General features: G+C 34.6%; 1 long non-coding RNA gene across 2 annotated transcripts; it reads left to right on the forward strand.

The window, feature by feature from the left end:
* Positions 1-355: 355 nt before the first annotated feature.
* Positions 356-6,352, forward strand: LOC141923007 (uncharacterized). Of its 2 annotated transcripts, XR_012623156.1 has the most exons (3): positions 356-388; positions 1,419-1,490; positions 5,872-6,352. It is a non-coding gene; the product is annotated as an uncharacterized LOC141923007 (long non-coding RNA). The 2 variants fall into 2 exon arrangements; XR_012623155.1 differs by lacking the exon at positions 356-388 and having other exon boundaries at positions 1,357-1,490.
* The last annotated feature ends 265 nt before the right edge of the window (positions 6,353-6,617 follow it).

Below are 6,617 nucleotides of genomic sequence, written 5' to 3' on the forward strand. Positions count from 1 at the left end.
ATTGATCTGCCTGGATATTGCTTTTTCTTTGGTCTTTGAGTAGATAGTTTTCCAGTGGGTTATCAAGTTTCTGCTTCTCAATTATTCAAAACAATGTGAAGCAAACATTTCCTATTGTTTTAGTTGTTTAGGGTTTCCTTGATTAAGCTGTCACTGCTGTCAGTTATGTTCTTATAAGCCTGCTCGGATCTATTTCATGTTAAGAAAAAGCTCAGATAAATCCAGGAAAGCTTAATGTTTATCCAATGTGAAAATAATTACTCAAAAGTGTTATTCTTAATCCAGATAATTAGAGTGAGGAAGGAGAGATCAGTGTCATTGTGAATTATGCCCTGGCAATTGACTCTTGGTCCTTGTACGTTTCAGGTGAAGATGTGAATGGATAAAGGTTAGATTAACCATAATCCAAAGTAGCTGCAACCTTAATCTGTTATGATACAAGGATGATCACTTAAAAAGAGCTGGATTGTGGGATTGTTTCTGGTTGGATAAGATGCCGCTCGACTGGGACTAGCTTTAAAACATGCTTAGCACCATGTCACTGCAGCTGTAAGCACTTGTGCACGGTTTCAGACTGCCACATCTCAGAGGCAGACTGCTGGGCTCTCACTGCACACTGTAATACTACACTGCATTGCAATATCTGTACTTCACATTAACATGCTTTACCCTGTGCTTCACGGAAAATAGATGGTAACTGTTACGTGGAGTGATTTGCTTGATGATTGCTTCTCTGTGCTGTTAAACATATTTCTTTGTGTTCCCTGTTTGAAATGTTCAGTATGTCTACAGGGAGTCATACTGTACAATGGTATAGGTACACAATTACAAAAATTGACCAACTGAAAATGTAAGAGGCAGAATATTTACATCCTTTATTTTAGTTTATACCATTATTGTGTATAGTTACTAATTATATAAAAAAACCCCATAACAATATATGTCTATGTTTGCAGCTGTGGTTTTCAGAAATCCATTGTAAGTGAACAAGACCAAATCAGAACAAACTGACTTAGAATGGAGGAAAAGTAGCATTAAAAAGGGTATATGCATGTATTCACACATACTACAAGCAGATACACGCAGAAAGCACTTGATGCTTCAGACTTTCCCCTGTTTATAGATGTGGACATAATAGTGACAGTTCAGATGCAGTATGTGAAGCAAGCCTTTGTAAATACAGACTCTTGAATGCCAGTGGTTACTTATTGGGAATAACACTGTTGGAAGAGGAAGAGAAGAGGGTGAAAGACAGGTCATTTCTTGAAAAACGGTACAGGAAATATTTGGTCTCAGCAGATAATTTAATTGCATAGTCCAGTCTGTATCGTTGTTTCAGGCCAAATGGAAAATAAGGTAAAGGCATTTTTTCCCTCCTATTCAATTTTTGTGATAAATTACATGCATTTATTCTGCAGGGATACATTTGTGCAGATCTCCTTCATCTTTACTGGAAAACTGGAAGCAGCCTTCCTTGATGCATGGCTAAGGTGAGGAAATAGTTAAGAAAGTAATTAATGGAATGCAAAAGCTAATAAGAGGAAAGTACTTTAATGCACACTTGAGCTAGAATCTTCTCTGCGAATAATTAAAATTCTTTAAAGTTCATTTCTGTATTTTTAATAAAGTACATCTCAATGAGACTCATTCCTGTTTTTAAACCTTTCCACACTTAACTCACTACCTTCTTTTCTTAACTATTGTTAGAATTGTATTATTTTTACTTGAAAAAGGCTTTAGGTGATGTTTATGTTTGTTGATGTGTTAAAAGTAAAATCTGCAAGAGGCATAACATTTACAAGTCAGTCCTAACATAAAAATTATTCATTTAGAGCATCACATGAAAGTGTTACATTATTTCTGATGCCACTTTATATGCTATGGATTTGTGTGTATATAACTGTTTTGTTCTTCTGCATCCTAGAGTCTCTGCCTTTAAAATAATGTTTCATGGAAATGCATGTCACTAATAAAAATTTCCAGACTTACATCAGAAAAGATTTTAGCGCAGGGATTTAAGTCTTCAAGCTTCAGAGTGTAAGCCAACCTTTAATTAAAGTAGGTGAGGAAGAAACTTCTCTACTTGATAGCTCATTACAAGGATGTGTAGCACAGAGTTTCCCCACACTTTTCAGCAAAGGCTTTTTGTGATTGATACTGAAGGGACAACTGGTCTCATGTAACACAGTGATTCTTACACTAGAGAAAGACAAGAGGAAAATAAAAGAAATTCACTTAGTATAAAGGGCAATAAGAACTAAATGGTAGAATTGCTCATGCGCGTCCTGACTGAAAATATTAACACGCAAAAAGTGGATAATAAGGCAAAATGTCTCTTCAGGGTTGAAGCTGCAGAGAAGGCACCATTTGGAGAGAAGTGGGGGGGGGGTGGAGTTTTCCTTAGTGGAAAAGATGAGTTAGGATGAAAATGAAACTACAGAGCTTACAGTTGAGCACTCTTGACCCCTTCTGCATTTTACAGGGGTAGACTGGTAGGCAGTTGACTGTCTCAGCCACGGAATATCATGGAAATGTCATTATTGATACATGAGGAAAGTAAACAATAATGGTGGTCCCTGTAAAAAAAAAATAATAGGAGTAGTAAAAACTTTGAAAGTTTTAGAAAATTAAAAGGTCAGTGAAATAAAAAAAAAAATAGTAGCACATTAAGTGTGTTGGAGAAGCAGAGAAAGTGAGAGTATTTATACTGTCAAAGACCACAGTCAACTTTGTACTAATATCTATAACTTTTAGTTCTTTAAGTAGTTTGAAATTGCTTATGTATTAGGGATTTAAAAAAAAAATGAAAAAAGAGATACTGTAACTAGACCTATCAAAAGAGAAGTGATGGAGAAGTAATGAAATAATTTAAACATCAAATTGCAAATAGTCACAGAAGATAGAAAGTTTTACTTGGAGGAAACTGAAGTAACTGGTAAAAATGCAGCATTTATCACCTTAAGGCAGTTTCAGTGTTGAATGATGACCAAAATCTGTCAGTCTTTTTGAGTAGTGATGATCCCAGGAAGCTCAGGGAATAGGAAAAGTTTCTGATGAATCAGGCTGAGTATTGCTACAGGGTGGACAGACTGCTTCCATGTTCAGCCCCTCCGAGGTCTGGAAGCCATACGTCAATGGAAAAAGCCTTGGCTGATTTCTCTAATTTTCCAGGATTAGTGGGTTTTTAGGCTAAAATTATGATCATCTGTAACTTCCATTAGTGTACCAGAAAAGGTAGTTTAAGAATAAACCAATTCTTGTACCGACTTTAAATCTTACCTACTTACTTGCATGTTCAACATGCATCAAACAGCTACATTAGTGTTTCAGATTTTTATAAAGTATTATAAAATAATACAGAAAAAAATGCTAGAATTTCTCTTGTTCTGAGACAGTGCAGTAATTTACTGACCATGGACAATTAAGAAAGAAGTAGGTACCTAAGGACAACCATGAAACCAGTACAGATTAGTCACAGCTAATCTATCCTTGGAACCCAACAGAGATTTTCAGTTTCAGAGAAAGAGGAATTTTACTTGTGTTTAAGACTAGTTCAAAGTGAATTGAACATTCAGGGAATTTGCATTGAACATAATGCAAATTTCTTAACTTTCATTAAGCCAAAGCATTTTAAACAAAAATGGTGGTAATGCACAAAATTTATGTATTTCTAGCAAATATAAATGTTTTCGTCAGTGTTTTCTACTACCTAGTTCTTCTTCCATCCCACTAGACAAAAATAATCTTGTTTCCTTGGTGTTTTGGTATAAGACTGACTGTGTTGAATCACACCAGAAGTATGTTTTGTCCATTAGCCTATTTCTGCCAATTGCTGGTAGATTAGGGAAAGAGTACAAGAGCATGTCCAGTAGAGAATATTTTCCATCTTCTAACAGTCTCAGTTTTAGAGATTTCTTTTTATAGGCTTTACCACGTTGTTGTATTTTAGTGCCCTTAATAGTCCTCTCTTCAATAAATTTGACAGTTGCATTTTAATTCTATTTACGCTTGTGGCATGATGTAGCAATGAGTTGGTTTAAACAATGAATTTAATTATGAATTATCTGAAAAAAAGAATTCATAGTAAAGTTCTTATTTTAAATAGACTGCTTAATTTAATTTGATATTCCCTAGTTCTTCTGTTGTGAGACACAGTAGAAATTTTTACTTGAGAATGTAAACAGGGAACAAATTCTCTCTCACCTGCCTCTTTTTACTGTGTTGAAAGGTCCCAGTCTAATTAATTTCTCCGTTTACAGAGTGGCTCATGTATCTTTGTTCATTATTGGTCATCCTGGATGCATTTCTTTGTATCTTTCTTAGCTCTGCTATATTTTTATGGAGGTCAGAACCATACCCAGTACTCAAGAAGTGGCTGCTACACCAATGATTTACAATAGGATGATAATTTATTTTTGTTTGTCCTCTATTGTTTACATAACACTTCTGAACATGTTCTTTGTTCATTTTTCTTTTGCCACATGTTGAGCTGGCGCTTATTGTCCACAATGTGTCCACAGTTGCTTTCCTGAAATTTGACTTTAGTATCCATCATTATAGAAGTATACTTGGGATTGCCTTTCCTGTCTGTATTTTACTTCATATTCATTGCCAATACATTCTTTTTTTCCCAATCTGATCATCATGAAATCCTTCTACAATCAAATGATTATTTTTTGTGGTCTCATGCATCTTTGTCATCTCGAAATGTATTCTTTTTCAAGGACATTTATGAGGCAGTTGAACTGTGCAGTTTGTCATGGGAATCCACTGACACCTGCCCTCCATTGTGAAAGCTGAGTTTCCTTTAAAGTATGTTTTCCTATTTCAAACTTTTTTTTTTTCCCCAATTACATGGCCTTATATCTTTTTGTGCAACAGATTACATTAAAAACTGTTGTTGAGGACCCCATAATGGTTTGGTTTTTTTTTTTAATTAGGGTATTTCCAGCCAGTTTACCTGGTCCAGAAACCCATTTCTACTTCTGCTCTGAGTTCACAGACACATTTAATTAAAAAAGTTGGTCAACCTACATGCAGCTTTGCTTTGCTGTTAGTACTCATCTTGCTCAGATAAACTTTTACTTCTGCCTCAGATCTTTGTGAAGATATGGGATGGCTTCTCAGTTGGAGGATCAGACTTTACATTTGGTTTGAGTTGTGGGCAGTATGTCAGCTTGGCTGCCATTTATTTGACTGCTGCTTCAGCAAGAATAATAAAATATACGGGAATTTTTGATTCCTCAAAATTGGAAATCCTTGTCTTGTTAAGGATGTTGAATAGTGTTGAGTTCTCCCTGAAGCTCTCTATCATCATATCTCCTTTATATGCAATTCAATAGTCTTGGTTAAGAAACTAAGAGTAATATCAAAGTATTTATTTAACTGTGTGTTTTGATTGCTGTTTCTTCACTTCTGCATTACTTGGACTCAGACTCACAAGATTGATCAGTAAATTCTCATTACTGGGATAGGTTTTTAGAAAAGTGTGTCTATCAAAAGTCAGTATTCCAGCATTTTTTTAAAGAAATATTTCCTGCATTAGCTCAAAGGAAACTGGAAATCCCTAGTCTAAGCAAGAGGGGTAACAACATAAACATTAGTAGATAAGTACATATATATATATATTAAAAATTGAGTATAAACTTCTAAAAGTACTGTTACTTAAGATAAAATCTTTTCTGCTCTAAATAGTAAAATTACTGCAACTACATTTTATAGATATAAACATATATGTAAAACAGAAATTTCATTAAAGGAAACACAACCAACAATGTTCTGTAGTTTTGGTTAAAAAAGTTCATATAGTTATCTCCTGTTTCATTGTTCCATATTAATACTGATTAATTATAGCTTCTGCCTTCTTTGCAGTCACTTCACACAGAGTTTTGCTGTTAAGCACCAGATGACGATGAATGGAGAGTCAAGCAGACTTCCGTCCTGTTAAACACAGAAGTGAAAAGAAATCACTGTCTTGTAGAATTTGTGAGTAAAAAGTTGCTAAGTGAATAAACGCTTCTGGTTCTAAAAGAAATTTACTTATAGGCAATTTGTATTGAAACCAATAACTATGGCATTTAAAATAAAAGTTTTGATTGTGTTCTCTACATTTGTTTTTTTTTTTTTCCGCAATAATGGAAAATCTCCCATGTGTAATGTGTGTTAAGGCATTATTGCTGTTTTTTTTTTTCTTCTCAATTTCATTGTGGCTGCAGACTTGCAAGCCAAATAGGACACTTATAGTCATTTATATAATATGAAGCTAATAATTTTCTGCCCTATTGTATGTGAAATGTTTGAACTAATAAATGTTTGATGTTTGAACTAATAAATCATATGATCTCTGCAGTGACCCTGTCAAGTGATTAATGTACATTTCAGGCTAGCAAAGTCAAATAAGAAATTTTCTTTGGTTGGGACACCTGTCCCAGAACATGTACCCTACAGCATTGTATTTCTGGAGCTCATCCTATTCATTGTCATGCCCATAAAAAAAGCTCTTTTCCAAATTCCACAGGTCTCACGTATGGCAATAATAATCTAATATATAATGCAGAGAGAGTAGAAAGAAAATCTGTTTCTGTTTTTGCATGCTCTTCAAATGCAAGCCTTTCAAA

The sequence above is a fragment of the Strix aluco genome, chromosome 4 (assembly GCF_031877795.1).
Source record: "Strix aluco isolate bStrAlu1 chromosome 4, bStrAlu1.hap1, whole genome shotgun sequence".
Classification (NCBI taxonomy): domain Eukaryota; kingdom Metazoa; phylum Chordata; class Aves; order Strigiformes; family Strigidae; genus Strix; species Strix aluco.